Source organism: Pleurodeles waltl, chromosome 4_2, assembly GCF_031143425.1.
Source record: "Pleurodeles waltl isolate 20211129_DDA chromosome 4_2, aPleWal1.hap1.20221129, whole genome shotgun sequence".
Classification (NCBI taxonomy): domain Eukaryota; kingdom Metazoa; phylum Chordata; class Amphibia; order Caudata; family Salamandridae; genus Pleurodeles; species Pleurodeles waltl.
The window spans coordinates 967854973-967872739 of record NC_090443.1 but is presented as its reverse complement, the minus strand read 5'-3'; the positions used below and the strand labels follow the sequence as shown (position 1 = coordinate 967872739).

The 17767-nt window shown below is 48.4% G+C and overlaps 2 pseudogenes; both read right to left on the bottom strand.

Annotated features, from left to right (window-relative positions):
- Positions 1-4820: 4820 nt before the first annotated feature.
- On the bottom strand, positions 4821-4875 carry LOC138294312 (U7 small nuclear RNA; annotated as a pseudogene).
- Positions 4876-16177: 11302 nt separating this feature from the next.
- LOC138294319 (U7 small nuclear RNA) lies at positions 16178-16232 on the bottom strand (annotated as a pseudogene).
- Between the last annotated feature and the right edge of the window lie 1535 nt (positions 16233-17767).

The window sequence follows — 17767 nt, the reverse complement described above, 5'->3', positions numbered from 1 at the left end:
AATATAAGGGCTCAAATTCATAAGGGTAGAGTTAAGTAACACCCACTTCTATTAGGACTTGTTCGTTTTTTTTTTTTTTTTTTTTTTTTACCATATTCACTTCTAGTAGAATGGCAACAAGTCAGAGATATGAGGGTACTAACGAAAGACAGTATTGACAATTTAACACATAGAAACAAAGGAAAAAGGTTGTTGGCCCAGCCAGAAAATATGCAAATATTTGTTCTGTGGCCACGCCCCACCTAAGATCTGCCGCCAGCAAACCAAACGCTTAAGTGGCGCAGAATGCCTCACCATTTCTTTGTACGTCACTGGAATGAGAGGCGTGGTGTCCATGCTGGACAGGGTTAAAAAACGTAGAAGAGAGCAGATATTAGCTAACAAACGGCCATCGCGGAAAATAATATAAGGACAACCCTCCATTAGGAGGTAAGTAATACACTAAGGCCCATATTTATTCTTTTTGACGCAAAACTGCGCTAACGCAGTTTTGCGTCAAAAAAATTAGCGCCGGCTAACGCCATTCTGAAGCACCATGCGGGCGCCGTATTTATCGAATGACGTTAGCCGGCGTTAGCCGCCGGCACCGTCTGGTGTGCGTTAAAAAAAACGACGTACACCAGGCAGCGCCGGCGTAGGGGGATATGGGGCTTGGGCGTCAAGAAATGGGGCAAGTCAGGTTGAGGCAATTTTTTCGCCTCAACCCGATTTGCGCCATTTTTTTTCACTCCCAACCCCCATAGAAATGACTCCTGTCTTAGCAAAGACAGGAGTCATGCCCCCTTGCCCAATGGCCATGCCCAGGGGACTTCTGTCTCCTGGGCATGGTCATTGGGCATAGTGGCATGTAGGGGGGCACAAATCAGGCCCCCCATGCCACAAAAAAAATTACAAAAAACACTTACCTGAACTTACCTTAATGTCCCTGGGATGGGTCCCTCCAGCCTTGGGTGTCCTCCTGGGGTGGGCAAGGGTGACAGGGGGTGTCCCTGGGGGCATGGGAGGGCACCACTGGGCTCCTTCAGAGCCCACAGGTCCCTTAACGCCTGCCTTTTGCAGGCGCTAAAAAACGGCGCAAAAGCGGCCGTACGTCATTTTTTTTGACCCGCCCACTCCCGGGTGTGAATTTTGCCCGGGAGTATAAATCCGACGCACATGCCTCGGAGTCGATTTTTTAGACGGGAACGCCTACCTTGCATATAATTAACGCAAAGTAGGTGTCCACGCAAAAAAATTACGCTAACTCCATGGACTTTGGCGCTAGACGCGTCTAACGCCAAAGTATAAATATGGAGTTGGTTTTGCGTCGGAATTGCGTAAAAAAAACGACGCAATTCCGGCGCAAACGGAGTATAAATATGCCCCCAATTATATACACTAGTAAACAGTAATAGGCATAGAAAAGGTAAGAAAACGGTGCAAATGTAGATAACCAGTAGTGACCCTAAGGGGAGCCCAAACCATATACCAAATAAAATGGAATGTGATCACAGGACGCCCACCTAGGTATGTGGAATGTGTAGAGGGGAGCTGGGAGTACTAGAAAACCACAGAGGTAAGTAACACAGTACCCCCAAGAGACTAGGAAAGAAGGAGTAAATCACTGCATTTTCCCCAAACCACCCAAAAGGAAGGAAAAGAAGACACCCAGACAAGACTGCAAGAAACCAGCGGTGGTTTCCATGAGAAGAAGACCTGTGGAGAGAGGGGACCAAGTCCAAAAGTCACTGTGGAGGCCAGGAGGAGTAGGAGCTACTACCCACCCAGCTGTACTTGCAGGAGTTGGTCAACTGTGAGGAAGGACAGGCCAGAGTGATGGATGAAGAAGATGCCCCACGCTGTAGTGTAGATTGCAGACAGATGTCGGTAGCGGAATTCCATCAACAAGCTTTGGCGAAGGCAAATTTGTGGTTAGTGGGAAAGTGGTGCTGCCCTCGGAACAGCAAGGGCCATGAGGACTCAACCCAGAAGGGGAAGTCAGAGGGGGCCCTCAGTGACAGACAGAGCCCACAGGAGCAGAGGCAGCACCCACCTGACACAGAAGTCGCAGAAGGAGCCAACGCAGAAGGGAACTAGAGCTACATATCACCTGAAGATCCCTTGGAGATGATGCTAAGAAGCAGTGGCAGCTGTAAGAGACTCAGTGAAAGGGAGTACTGTCCTGCGTGGGAAGGCAAAAACTTACCTCCACCAAAGTTGGATGGCTAGTAGAGAAGACCAAGAGGACTACTCCGGACCACCACCTGTGATGCAGGATCCATGCAGCTCAGGAGGAAAGGAGATCCACGCAGCCGGTTGTCATTGCAACAGGTTCCTTCGGATGCAGGGGAGTTGCTCCTTCACTCCAAGGGAGATTCCTTTTTTGTCCTAGTGCAGACTGAAAACACGCTGCCCTCAGTGGATGCATAGCCGGTGGACATGTTGCAGTTGCTGGCAAGAGCCCTGGAAACAATGTTGTAGAAGAGGTCTTCTTCTTGGAGGCAGGTTGTCGGGTGCTGGAGGTTGCAGTTGCAGTTCTGAAGGCCAGAAGCCGAAGTGGAGGTTGCAGAGGAGTCCTACTGGAATCTTGCAAGCCGAAGCTGAGGACCCATGCAGGAGAGAGACCCTACATAGCCCTGAAAGGGGGATTGGTCACCTAGCCAGGTAAGCACCTATCAGGAGGGGGCTCTGACGTCAGCTGCCTGACCTGTCCACTCAGATGCTCCCTAGTTCCCTGACAACCTTGGAAACAAGATGGCTGAACCCAGGGACCTTCTGGAGCAGAACTGAGAATGGACAGGGGAGTGATCACTCCTCTTTCCATTGTCCAGTTTCGTGCCAGACCAGGGACTGGGGGTCCCTGAACTGGTGGGCACGTATTTATGGACGGACGGCACCAAATGTGCCCTTCAACGCATACAAGTGGCTTTGGGAGGCTACCCCTCCCAAGCCACTAAAACCTATTTACAAAGGGAGAGGGTGTTACCTTCCTCTCCCAAAGGAAATCCTTTGTTCTGCCTTCTTGGGTTTGATCAAATCAAGCAGCAGGAGAGCAGAAACCAGTCTGAGCGGTAGCAGCAGCTTGTACTGCCCGGAAAACCATGTAAGACTAGTGGTAGCAATTCGGGGGGTCCTCTTAGGAGCCTCCAGAGTGCATGGAATCATACTTCCAATACTTGCAACAGTATTGGTGTATGATTTTGATATGTTTGATACCAAACATGCCCAGGTTCGGAGTTACTATTATGTAGCTGGACATAGGTAGTGACATATGTCGACTACATGCGTAAAATGGCATCCCCGCACTCCCAAAGTCCAGGAAAATGGGCCTGGAGGTTGAGGGGGCATCTCTACTAATGCAGGGGTGCCGTCACACACAGGTACCTGCATTCTACCCTCTGGGCTGAGAGGGCCTACCATAGGGGTGACTTATAGCGAACTGGTGCAGTGACCTGTAGCGAAAACGGGTGCATACACCTGTTTCAAGCAGACTGCAATGGCAGGCCTGCAGAACCCTTTGCATGGGTTCCCTGTGGGTGGCAGAATAACTGCTGTAGCCCATAGTGATCCCCTGCTACCCCAATGCCCTATACCATATACTAGAGACTTACATGGGGGGACCAGTATGCCAACTTTGGGAGGAAAAATGTACAGTTACCAAGTTAGAAGGGAGCGAGCATAATCACTGGGGTCCTGGTTAGCAGGATCCCAATGAACACAGTCAAACACACTAATAACAGGCAGAATAATGGGGGTTACCATGCTAGAAAGAGGCTACTTTCCTACAGGTACTTTCCCTGTCACTGGGAGGAGGCTGATAAAAAGAGATGCACAAATCAGCATTAGCCTTTGTGGCCAGCTCGTCTCGATCTTCCTCTGCAGATCTCAACCTTGCATTTTTTATTAGAAGCTTGCTCTGTTGCCTTGGTGGAAGATTTAGGCTAATGATATCATCAACTCCCACAACCAACATGGATTTGTTGGCTATTCCTTCAATGCCAACTTACCATTCTGCATACTTGACCAGATCAAACCACTTAATGAGACGGAGAAGCTGCCTTGAGCTTTGTGTAAAAATTTTAAAACTTGGGCTCATCTTTATGAAGAAAGTGTTGTAGAAAGCACCATTTATGCCATTTTTCCAAGTTTTCTTAGGGAGGGTCCTCCCTAGTCTCCCCTTGTATTGGTGAGGTTCGCTCACATGCAGCATATGGGCACTGGTGTGATAAAATCTGCCAGAACTGCTTTGGGTTTCCAGTCAGGCTCAACCTACTGGACTCGTCATGTAGCAGCCCCTTCCTAGGGGCATTGACTACACCCACTCAACAAACATCCAACCCAGATGTCACCAGGCAGATGACCCTGTCAATAAAAGGCCCTGGGTGTGCGAGTTCATGGTCACTTAAGTGTCCATACTGCTTGCGTATGTGTGGTCTGTTTCATTAGCATGTGGGTCTCGGGTCCACTACCTCACTCTATGCATGTCTGTTTTGCTGAACATGTTAAGCACATTGTAATCATGTATTTATCCCTGGAAAGCCAACTTCTCATAAAGAATACTGGTTGCCAGCAAATCTAGAATAAAAGTAACCTAGACTAAAACCTCTCGGCTTTCAAACCAAACCAAAATTGTATAGTCTTCAACAAATAATGTGCTTCACTGTACCCCATTGTGTTTTACTAAACCATCTGCTGGCATACTATCAATAGATAATAATAACAATACCAACAAAACATATTTATAACCCACTTTCTATTATAAAATAATTATGATCAACAGTAATAAAAATTAGAATATAGGTCCTTAAAAATGCTTTAATACTATTGTTCATACATAAAAAGGTGGCTTCTCTTTCAGAAAAACCTTCTAGACAAATAGCAAAGAACTGTGATTTGAATATAAAGGCTCAAATTCATAAGGGTAGAGTTAAGTAACACCCACTTCTATTAGGACTTGTTTTTTTTCTTTTTTTTTTTTCCGTTTTTTTTACCATATTCACTTCTAGTAGAATGGCAAGAAGTCAGAGATCTGAGGGTACTAACGAAAGACAGTATTGACAATTTAACACATAGAAACAAAGGAAAAAGGTTGTTGGCCCAGCGAGAAAATATGCAAATATTTGTTCTGTGGCCACGCCACACCTAAGATCTGCCGCCAGCAAACCAAACGCTTAACTGTCGCAGAATGCCTCACCATTTCTTTGTACGTCACTGGATTGAGAGGCGTGGTGTCCATGCTGGACAGGGTTAAAAAACGTAGAACAGAGCAGATATTAGCTAATAAACGGCCATCGCAGAAAATAATAGAAGGGCAACCCTCCAGTAGGAGGTAAGTAATACACTAATTATATACACTGGTAAACAGTAATAGGCATAGAAAAGGTAAGAAAACGGTGCAAATGTAGATAACCAGTAGTGACCCTAGAGGGGCGTGGCCAAGATGGCGACCGGAGCGGCAGCATAAACTACAGCTCCTATTTCTGGCCCGGAAAAACATCCTGTTAGAGGTGCCCGGGCCCCCCCTGGAGCGGGTCCTTCCGCCGTTAAGAGGGCTGCCCTGGGGCTGCATCGGTGACCGCAGCCGGAGTCGCACTGCCGACGAATAGCTGACAATCGGCTGGATTGAGGCCGAGTTCGTGGCACGGACAATACGCTCGCGACGGACGAGGCACAGTGCCACCCGGGACCCGTACCTGGACCGCGGGTGTGGCGCAACAACATTGATCCTACCCGCAGGTGAGAGGCGGTGAGGCGCGCCGTCCAGTCGCGTGCACGCTGGAGGGGCGGTGCCGTCCAGGCCACCTCCGACACAGCGCCATTTTTATCGGGATAAGCCTTGCTGTGGTAGGCTTACCCGCTTCTTGCCCAGTGAAAGGGGCTCTCCGTGCCGTGGCTCACCCGCTAATCTGTGGCAATACGCCGCTCCGCGGCCGACCCGGAGATCGTGCCGCAAGTGATACGCCCTCTATCGGTGAGGCCCGGGAGTCGCGCCGTACGGATGGAGGACACCATCGAGAACCCTACCCAGAACTGTGCGATGATATGGCACGCCGGCCCGTGAGTGACATCCTGTAAGGGCGGCGCCGGCTGAAATCTCTTCACTGCAACGTGACCCCTCGCGGGTCGTGACCTGTCGTGGTGGGCCCTTTCCGTACCATAATCATCGAGGTATGCGGCCGATGTGGGTGACTATGACCTGGCCCCCCCCGTTTGCCTAAAGATACATTGCGCTCCGCGCTCCGGCTAGTGGTTAGACCACGTAAACCACGTATCAACAGGCCCAACAAGTGACGGCCAATAATCTTTACCACTGCATCCTTTGTAAATAATAGCGCCTAACTCTGCCATAAAAGGCCCATTGGTGCGCAGGAAGCGTCGCGCAGCAGTGCAACACATCAGGGCGCCCACCCCGAAAACTTACTCTGGGGCGTTGTTGAGTGGTGGCATCGACCTGTGGTATTCCTGCCCCCTGCACGGAGTCGCAAATCAACCAAATCAACCGGCTCCAACGTCGCAGGCTGCGCTGGATCATTAATCGCGGCCAATTAAACGTACTGGTTTAATGTGGATTGCTGCACCAGCACAAGGGGCCACAATCACAGCCCCTGCTGCACAGGTCCTTGTCCTGTATTGGCCCGGGCCTCCTCAACGTCCAGGTTGAACTGACGGGACACTTGACTTGGTCGTACACACTGCTTCGCGTTTTCTCAGCACGCTAACGTCTAAGAGCTCCCGCACTTGCCAAATGGTCAAACCAAAAACCCCACGTGCACCGCTGGGCAAGATGGAACACACCACCTCATCCTCCTCAGAACCCTACGCCACCACGCAAGCGGCACTTCAGAAGCTAGAACTGACCCTACAATCACACACATCACAATTTGAAAAGATACTACAAGCCATTCTAGACACTAAAACTACTCTAGAAGCTAAAATAGGTTCGGTAACGGAAGATCTTAACATACTTCGCACTGACCAACACGCACTAGCTGATAGGGTATCAGAACTTGAAAAAGACACTGTGGCCCTCCCCCGCTCTGTGAAAGATCTCCAATCGCAGCTAGCTCACTTATCAACAGAGGTGGATTCTTTAAAACGCAGAGCTGAGGATGCAGAAGGCAGATCCCGCCGCAACAATATCCGTATGGTGGGATTTCCCGAGCGTGCCGAGGGCCTCAGTGCTGAATTATCTATAGAGAAATGGCTTACCGATATTATTCTGAAGGATAACATCCCGAAGTTTTTTTCTGTCGAAAGGGCACACAGGATTCCCGCCAAGCCTCCCCCTCCTGGCTCACAACCACGTCTGCTTATAGTAAGACTCCTCAATTACCATGACAGAGACCTTATCCTACAGCTATTCCGCAAATCTGGTCCGGTAAGCTTCGAAGATGGTGTGATTACAGCCTATCCAGATTTTACAGCAGAAGTACAGAAGAAACGCAACTCTTTCTACCATGTTAAGGCGTGTCTCCGAAAACACAACATTAAGTATGCTTTGTTGTTCCCTGCCAGACTCCGGGTACAAGATGACACCCGTACACTCTTCTTTACTTCTCCGGAGGACGCCTGGACCTGGCTACATGCCAAGGGTCTAGCTGATCCGTTAGACACAACTGCTTTGGGAGTCAATAGACCCTCCTCCACGTCGGGTCGTAGACAGCGCAAAAAACAAGGCGCGAAGCCCTCGCCTGAACAAGCGCAAACTGAACGCTCCCGACTCCTGCGGGCCACATCCAGATTTGTTAACGCTTCACCAACTGCCTCCTCTACACAAGCGGACGTTGAGCAGGAACAAGATGCAAACTCTGACTCAGCGGAATCCACACGAGGCCCTACCCTCACACCACGCACAGCGGACGATATTTGCTAAGCAGTGGGGTTCTACTGGTTCTTACAAAGTGAGGATAGCATCACAATTCTACTACATCTTCTTCTGGGCGCCGTCGACATCTCCCTGCTGTGCCGCGTGACTCGGTTGTGCCCCTGGGCGGCACACTCTGCATCACAAGCGAATAGGGCAGGGTAAACCCTAGACTTTGCACCAATGCTCCCTGACACCCCCCTACTCCATATGGACCATTCTCTCGTGCCAGCAATTGCTGGAATTGATTTTTATCTTTTAATTCAGTTGTTATTGTGTGTTGTTTTAGAGTGCACCTTTCTATTTAGTCGTTGGTTCTGTCACATGCTAGTTAATTTCAAATGCAGCAGCAAACGTACATGTCATAATTATTATAGTAACAGGATTACAGCTCGAAATATCGCAGATACAAGTTACCCAATCTTAGCGTGTGCATATCACAATGTTTTTGTGTCATGGTCAGCAGACACCCATTCCCTGGAATACACGAAAACCACAAAAATATCATGGCCACTCAAACTCATAGGAGCATAGTAAAATACAAGGTGCTCACATGGAATATTAGAGGTATGGCAACTCTACGGAAGCGACAAAGGGTTTATGCCTTCCTCAAGAGACATCAGATACATATAGCTCTATTGCAAGAGACACATCTCTCTAAAACTACGCTAGAAAACACAAGCTCGAAATGGAAGGGGCAATTGCATGGCACAACTTCTTCATCATTCGCCCGTGAGGTAGCGATTTGGATCGCCCCCGGGGTCCCATTCACCGTATCTCGCACACAATGTGACTCAAATGGTCAACACGTGATAGTTGAGGGCATACTGGATGGGTCCCCTTTAGCCCTAGTTGCACTGTACTCCCCAAATGCAGACCAGCGCGATTTCCTATCTACACTTTCTACCGGCAACCTTAACGACCCTACGTCGGAATGCGTTTGGGGAGGAGACTTCAACAGTGTCTTAGACACTCAAATAGATCGCTCGTTCCCCCCGCTTACCTCAGCTCCTTCCAATCGCGCCTCTCAAGCATTAGCAAGTTGGGCTTTAAATAACGGCCTGAGGGAGGTATGGAGGACGGCCCATCCCACTCAACTCCCCTGTACACAAGTTATATACCAGAATAGATATGGTTTTTGTATCCGCAGCAGTAATTCAGAAAGTGTGCGGATCTGAATACTTAGCTCGCACTATATCAGATCATAATCCTTTATGTGTAACAATAGCCTGGGGTCACATGCACACTTGCATACCAACGTGGCGTTTACAGCCGGAAGCTCTTTTAGACCCCCCCTTTCAAACAGATATAGCTAAAAAATTAGCTGATTATTTCCTGCTAAATAAAAACTCGTCATCATCCCGCTCTATAGAGTGGGATGCCCATAAAGTGGTGATACAAGGACACTGCCTTGCAGCCACGGTGGGGGTGAGAAAAGCACTTACTAAAGAGCTACAAACACTAGAGGTAAAAATCCGCAATGCAGAGAATGTGGCTGTCAGAGACGAGTCCATACTAACAACACTGAACTCGCTCAGGGCTGCCCATAACGAAGCAGATACTAGGCTAGGCAAACATGACTACAGACATTATATGACAAGACAGCACGCTGAAGGAGATAGATCCGGCAGACTATTAGCCTGGCTGACTCGACAGCCCTCACAGCCAACGCCTATCGGCGCGATACGCCTAAAGCCCGACGATATCGTTAACACTCAGTCAGGCATCAATGAAGCCTTTTTCATATATTACCGCACACTTTACACGTCTCCTCCTCCTTCGCCGGAATCACACCTAACTGATATATTACAACTTGTCTCTCAAAACCAACTTATCCTCGATAACACCCCTATTCTGGATGGCCCCATTACCATTGATGAACTGCGCTCAGCACTGGCACAAATGGCGCGCAGTAAAACCCCCGGATCGGATGGACTCCCGGTAGAATACTTCAACTCTCATGCGAGTCATCTCCTGCCCCCGCTCGTAGAAGTGTTTAATGAGGCGTACCATAATTTACAACTGCCAGACTCTATGCGCGAAGCTTTAATAGTGGTCCTTCCAAAAGCTGGTCGGGACCCCCTGGATGTTAAATTATACAGACCGCTCTCCCTCCTAAATACAGACTGCAAATTATTAGGGAAAATATTAGCGAATAGGCTCCTCCCCTACCTACCGAGTCTGATACATCAAGACCAGTCCGGCTTTATTCCTGGTAGGAGCACCTTCCTAAATATGAGGAGGCTGCTCCATATAATGCACAACAACACAAACACCGAAGTGGTCGCCCTCTCCTTAGATATTGAAAAAGCGTTTGACACACTAAGCTGGAATTATCTTCTTTGCACACTCAGGGCGTTCGGTTTTGGACCTGGCTTCATAAACTGCATCAAAACGCTGTACTCTAGGCCCACAGCACGGGTAAAAAATGGTCGCATTATCTCCGAAGCATTTTCCATAAGCAGAGGCACCAGACAAGGCTGCCCATTGTCCCCCTTGCTGTTTGCTATTGCCATGGAGCCACTGGCGATCAAACTACGTAGCTGCGCGCATATGTGGGGCATCCCGGAATCTAACATATATCATATTATATCTCTATATGCAGATGATGCCCTGATTTATCTGAGTAATCATTCTACCTCCATGTCAGAGGTGCTGAAATTGCTGGACTCCTACGCCCTCGCTTCTGGACTACACGTCAACTGGTCCAAGTCCAGTATCTTCCCTCTTGTCCCCACCCCGGCTGACACACACACAACACTACCGCAGTATAAACCACCGTGGTCACATACAACCATTAAATACCTCGGGTGCAGATTTACCACTCTGTTATAGATCTAAAAGAGGGCAACATTGACAGAGTAGTGAGATCCACTCGCAGCTCAATACCATTCTGGAGCTCACTCCCCTTATCCTCGATGGGCTGGGTAGCAATTGCCAAGATGCTTATCCTCCCGAGGTTCCTATATTATTTCTCTGCCCTTCCAGTGTGCCTGCCACGCTCCTTCTTTAGTAAATTACATTCAATATTGACCGACCTACTCTGGGGCAAAGATAGACGCAGAGTAGCGTTGACCATAACACAACATCCGCAGGAAATGGGCGGGCTGGGCATGCCTAACCTCGAAAGATACTACGCGGCCGCTCAATTGTCATGGCTGACTGCATGGCTGCGGGATGCCCCTTCCACCGAGGGCGTAATGCTGCAGTCATGTATGGCCCCACAGGGGCTGCTGCTCACATTGTTATCTACCCCTCATTCCCTACCCTCGAAACACATACTGATGGAGGCAGCTCGCTTTTGTTGGCATAGATATGTCCATGGCAAGACCCCCTTCCCCCCTTACTCACCCTTGCTACCGCTGTTTCAATTACCGGGCACCCAAATTATTTCAACACATCATAATACACGTGACATAAATACACTGAAGGTGGGTGATCTATACTCCAATTCCGCGTTGTACCCCTTTACGGAACTGGTGTCTGCCGGGGTGATGCACAAGGGGGCCTTTTTGACATACAGCGCCATTAAACGGCTACTAAACAAGATTTGGGGCCTCGGCAATGACGAACCTCCTGAGTCCCCATTGCTCACTACTATGCTTACAATAGGTAGCGTAAAAGGAACCATAACTAAAATATACAATATACTATTAGCAGCAGTCTGTACCACCCTGCCGCATGCTAAGGCACGTTGGGACATGGTCCTTCCTACACCATTACCACAAAAAACCTGGACCGCAGCTCTTGCAACGATCAAATCAATATCCCGAAATCCTCGCCTACGCTACACCCAATTCAATTATATTCACCAGTCTTATTTATCCCCAGCCCGCATTCTAAGAATTTACCCGAACACAACTCCGTCATGCCCAAGATGTGCTATCCCGGCAGCCGACTTTTACCACATGGTTTGGAGTTGTCACTCAATAAACTCAGCCTGGCACCGAGTCACAGAGGTCACAGCAGACATCTCATCCCTCGCATTATCCCCCACACCAGAATCCTGCTTATTAGGCATACGTCACCGTACTAAGGGAGATAAACAGACACACAGATTCATAGACTTAGCGTTTGCTGTATTTAAACGTCTGATCGCAACACATTGGAAGGCTCCACATATTCCATCCCACTTGGTTTGGCTACGTGACTTACATAGTCGCGCACAGGCTGAGGCGCAGACACTCAACCTATTGCAACGCAACGGTCTCATTGAGGTGGGCCCCGAAGTCTGGAACACCTTTGTGGTGGCAATAGAAGCGCGCGATGACTTACACCCCCCGTGAATAGCGCACCATACACAACTCTTACAGCCAGGTGGATACGGTCAGCAGGATACTCGAACTGCCTCAATCTCATTTATTGACATTGCTGACATTCTCATTATTATCCTCAAAGTAATAGCCCAACATACCAGGCTGTTTTCACTGCGTACAACATTTTACGCAGGTCAAACCCAGCTCGTTCAATGCCAATTCTGCTCAGCATCCCGTTGAACACCGCAAAACATAAATCCTTGCCCCACTTCTGTCCCCCGCTCTACACATACTTACATATATAAGCTGCATTCCTTCCTCTAACCTCTCCTTACCTCTGTCTGAGGCAGTAAATACTATCAATGACATTAGTCGTGCTTAGCTGCATTGTTATTCGGCAAGTAGTTGTCGCACAGTATTTAAGCTGTATGTTTCTTCTTTTTCTGCTCTGTTAGCAATATCTTATGTTTGTCTATAATTTGATTTCTTTTCTCTCTCCTTCATACCAGTTAATATGCAATGAGGCTGTGCAAGGTTACATATGTAAGCAAATAATTCGATAAATTATTAACAGCCAATGTACCGGTATGTGAATGTTATGCTTAATAAACAGATTTAAAAAAAAAAAAAAAACAGTAGTGACCCTAAGGGGAGCCCAAACCATATACCAAATAAAATGGAATGTGAAAACAGGACGCCCACCTAGGTATGTGGAATGTGTAGAGGGGAGCTGGGAGTACTATAAAACCACAGAGGTAAGTAACACAGTACCCCCAAGAGACTAGGAAAGAAGGAGAAAATCACTGGATTTTCCCCAAACCACCCAAAAGGAAGGAAAAGAAGAAAAGAAGACACCCAGACAAGACTGCAAGAAACCAGCAGTGGTTTCCAGGAGAAGAAGACCTGTGGAGAGAGGGGACCAAGTCCAAAAGTCACAGTGGAGTCCAGGACGAGTAGGAGCTACTACCCACCCAGCTGTACTTGCAGTAGTTGGTCAACTGTGAGGAAGGACAGGCTAGACTGATGGATGCAAAAGATGCCCCACGCTGTAGTGTAGATTGCAGACAGATGTCGGTGGAGGAATTCCATCAACAAACTTTGGCGAAGGCAAATTTGTGGTTAGTGGGAAAGTGGTGCTGCCCTCGGAACAGCAAGGGCCAGGGGCCTCAGTGACAGAGAGAGCCCACAGGAGCAGAGGCAGCACCCACCGGAGTCCCACAGGACGGGGACACAGAAGTCGCAGTAGGAGCCCACGCAGAACTACAGAATGGGATCCTGCGCCGCAGGAGAACGACTCAGAGGGCTGTGTGTCGCAGGAAGGAGTGCTGGGGACTAGAGCTACATATCACCTGAAGATCCCTTGGAGGAGATGCAAAGAAGCAGTGGCAGCTGTAAGAGACTCAGTGAAAGGGAGTACTGTCCTGCGTGGGAAGGCAAGAACTTACCTCCACCAAAGTTGATAGCTAGTAGAGAGGACCAAGAGGACTACTCCGGACCACCACCTGTGATTCAGGATCCATGCAGCTCAGGAGGAAAGGAGATCCACGCAGCCGGTTGTCATTGCAACAGGTGCCTGCGGATGCAGGGGAGTGACTCCTTTACTCCAAGGGAGATTCCTTTTTTGTTCCTGTGCAACTGAAAACACGCTGCCCTCAGTGGATGCATAGCCGGTGGACATGTTGCAGTTGCTGACAGGAGCCCTGGAAACAATGTTGTAGAAGAGGTCTTCTTCTTGGAGGCAGGTTGTCGGGTCCTGGAGGTTGCAGTTGCAGTTCTGAAGGCCAGAAGCCGAAGTGGAGGTTGCAGAGGAGTCCTACGGGAATCTTGCAAGCCGAAGCTGAGGACCCACGCAAGAGAGAGACCCTACATAGCCCTAAAAGTGGGATTGGTCACCTAGCCAGGTAAGCACCTATCAGGAGGGGGCTCTGACGTCAGCTGCCGGACCTGGCCGCTCATATGCTCCCGAGTTCCCTGACAACCTTGGAAACAAGATGGCAGAACCCAGGGACCATCTGGAGCAGAACTGAGCATGGACAGGGGAGTGATCACTCCTCTTTCCATTGTCCAGTTTCGTGCCAGACCAGGGACTGGGGGTCCCTGAACTGGTGGGCACGTGTTTATGCACGGACGGCACCAAATGTGCCCTTCAACGCATACAAGTGGCTTTGGGAGGCTGCCCCTCCCAAGCCAGTAAAACCTATTTACAAAGGGAGAGGGTGTTACCTTCCTCTCCCAAAGGAAATCCTTTGTTCTGCCTTCTTGGGTTTGATCAAATCAAGCAGCAGGAGAGCAGAAACCAGTCTGAGCGGTAGCAGCAGCTTGTACTGCCCGGAAAACCATGTAAGACTAGCGGTAGCAATTCGGGGGGTCCTCTTAGGAGCCTCCAGAGTGCATGGAATCATACTTCCAATACATGCAACAGTATTGGTGTATGATTTTGACATGTTTGATACCAAACATGCCCAGGTTTGGAGTTACTATTATGTAGCTGGACATAGGTAGTGACCTATGTCGAGTACATGCGTAAAATGGCGTCCCCGCACTCCCAAAGTCCAGGAAAATGGGCCTGGAGGTTGAGGTGGCATCTCTACTAATGCAGGGGTGGCGTCACACACAGGTACCTGCATTCTACCCTATGGGCTGAGAGGGCCTACCATAGGGGTGACTTATAGCGAACTGGTGCACTGACCTGTAGCGAAAACGGGTGCATACACCTGTTTCAAGCAGACTGCAATGGCAGGCCTGCAGAACCCTTTGCATGGGTTCCCTGTGGATGGCAGAATAACTGCTGTAGCCCATAGTGATCCCCTGCTACCCCAATGCCCTATACCATATACTAGAGACTTACATGGGGGGACCAGTATGCCAACTTTGGGAGGAAAAATGTACAGTTACCAAGTTAGAAGGGAGAGAGCATAATCACTGGGGTCCTGGTTAGCAGGATCCCAATGAACGCAGTCAAACACACTAATAACAGGCAGAATAATGGGGATTACCATGATAGAAAGAGGCTACTTTCCTACAGGTACTTTCCCTGTCACTGGGAGGAGGCTGATAAAAAGAGATGCACAAATCAGCATTAGCCTTTGTGGCCAGCTCGTCTCGATCTTCCTCTGCAGATCTCAACCTTGCATTTTTTATTAGAAGCTTGCTCTGTTGCCTTGGTGGAAGATTTAGGCTAATGATATCATCAACTCCCACAACCAACATGGATTTGTTGGCTATTCCTTCCATGCCAACTTACCATTCTGCATACTTGACCAGATCAAACCACTTAATGAAACGGAGAAGCTGCCTTGAGCATTGTGTAAAAATTAAAAAACTTGGGCTCATCTTTATGAAGAAAGTGTTGTAGAAAGCACCATTTATGCCATTTTTCCAACTTTTCTTAGGGAGGGTCCTCCCTAGGCTCCCCTTGTATTGGTGAGGTTCGCTCACATGCAGCATATGGGGACTGGTGTGATAAAATCTGCCAGAACTGCTTTGGGTTTCCAGTCGGGCCCAACCTACTGGACTCGTCATGTAGCAGCCCCTTCCTAGGGGCATTGACTACACCCACTCAACAAACATCCAACCCAGATGTCACCAGCCAGATGACCCTGTCAATAAAAGGCCCTGGGTGTGCGAGTTCATGGTCACTTAAGTGTCCATACTGCTTGCGTATGTGTGGTCTGTTTCATTGGCATGTGGGTCTCGGGTCCACTACCTCACTCTATGCATGTCTGTTTTGCTGAACATGTTAAGCACATTGTAATCATGTATTTATCCCCGGAAAGCCAACTTCTCATAAAGAATACTGGTTGCCAGCAAATCTAGAATAAAAGTAACCTAGATTAAAACCTCTCGGCTTTCAAACCAAGCCAAAATTGTATAGTCTTCAGCAAAGAATGTGCTTCACTGTACCCCATTGTGTTTTACTAAACCATCTGCTGGCATAATATCAATAGATAATAATAACAATACCAACAAAACATATTTATAACCCACTTTCTATTATAAAATCATTATGAACAGCAGTAATAAAAACCAGAATATAGATCCTTAAAAATGCTTTAATACTATTGTTCGTACATAAATAGATGGCTTCTCTTTCAGAAAAACCTTCTAGACAAATAGTAAAGAACTGTGATTTGAATATAATGGCTCAAATTCATAAGGGTAGAGTTAAGTAACACCCACTTCTATTAGGACTTGTTCGTTTTTTTTGTTGTTGTTTTTTTTTACCATATTCACTTCTAGTAGAATGGCAAGAAGTCAGAGATATGAGGGTACTAACGAAAGACAGTATTGACAATTTAACACATAGAAACAAAGGAAAAAGGTTGTTGGCCCTGCGAGAAAATATGCAAATATTTGTTCTGTGGCAACGCCCCACCTAAGATCTGCCGCCAGCAAACCAAACGCTTAACTGGCGCAGAATGCCTCACCATTTCTTTGTACCTCACTGGAATGAGAGGCGTGGTGTCCATGCTGGACAGGGTTAAAAAAAGTAGAACAGAGCAGATATTAGCTAACAAACGGCCATCACAGAAAATAATAGAAGGACAACCCTCCAGTAGGAGGTAAGTAATACACTAAGGAGCATATTTATACTCCGTTTGCGCCGAATGTGCGTCAAACATTTTGATGCACAATCAGCGCAAACGTTGCCCCATATTTAAACCCTGACGCCCGAGCCCGCGCAAGGAAAAAATCCACAATGTGCGTCATTTTCTGGATGCGGCAACCCGCCCTGCGTTAATGGTATGCAGGGTTGGCGTTCCCGTCCAAAAAACGACGCACACAGCCGTGCGCCGTATTTATGCTTCCGGGCAAAAATTACTCTCGGCCGGGAGGGGGAGCAAAAAAATGACGCAAAGCCCGATGTGCGTCAAAATTTAACGCCTGGGTCAGGGCAGGCGTTAAAATGGGGCAAACACACCTGTATTTAATCAGAACACACAGAACAAACAACAGAGCAGCAGAGCAGCAGAGCAGGAACAGGGAGACATGGAGTTGATTTTTATTCAGCGTGCACGTCGACGCAGAGCCCTGCAGCAACAACAGCAGCTACAACAACAACAGCAGGGACCCCAAAGGCAGCGCAGAAGGCAGGAGAGGATATTCCGCCCAAGAACAACCCTGCATGGCCTCAGGGAATACGACATCATACAGAGGTACCGGTTGAACTGGCAGGACATTCAGCAGCTGCTGAGAAATATTGAACAGCAGTTGGCCCCCACTTTGGTGACACCCCACACCATACCAACAGAAACAAAGCTGCTTGCCGTACTTCACCTGCTGGCAAGTGGCTCGTTTCAGACAACTGGTGCCCTGGTTGGTGGAATATCACAACCATCATTCTCTGCATTCCTGCCAAAAGTACTGGATGCCATCATTCGCCTGACACCCCTCCACATCTGCTTCCCTAACACACTGCAGAAGCAGCAGGAAACAAAACAGGGGTTCTACTCCATCAGTGGCTTCCCACACGTCCTTGGTGCAATCGACTGCACACAGGTACGCCTTGTGCCACCTGCTGCAACAGAACACCTCTACCGCAACAGGAAGCACACACATTCAATCAATGTGCAGGCCATAGTCGATCACCAAGGATTGATCAGCAACATTGTGGCAAAATATCCTGGGAGTGTACATGGCGCATTGATCTTCCGTCACTCTACCATCA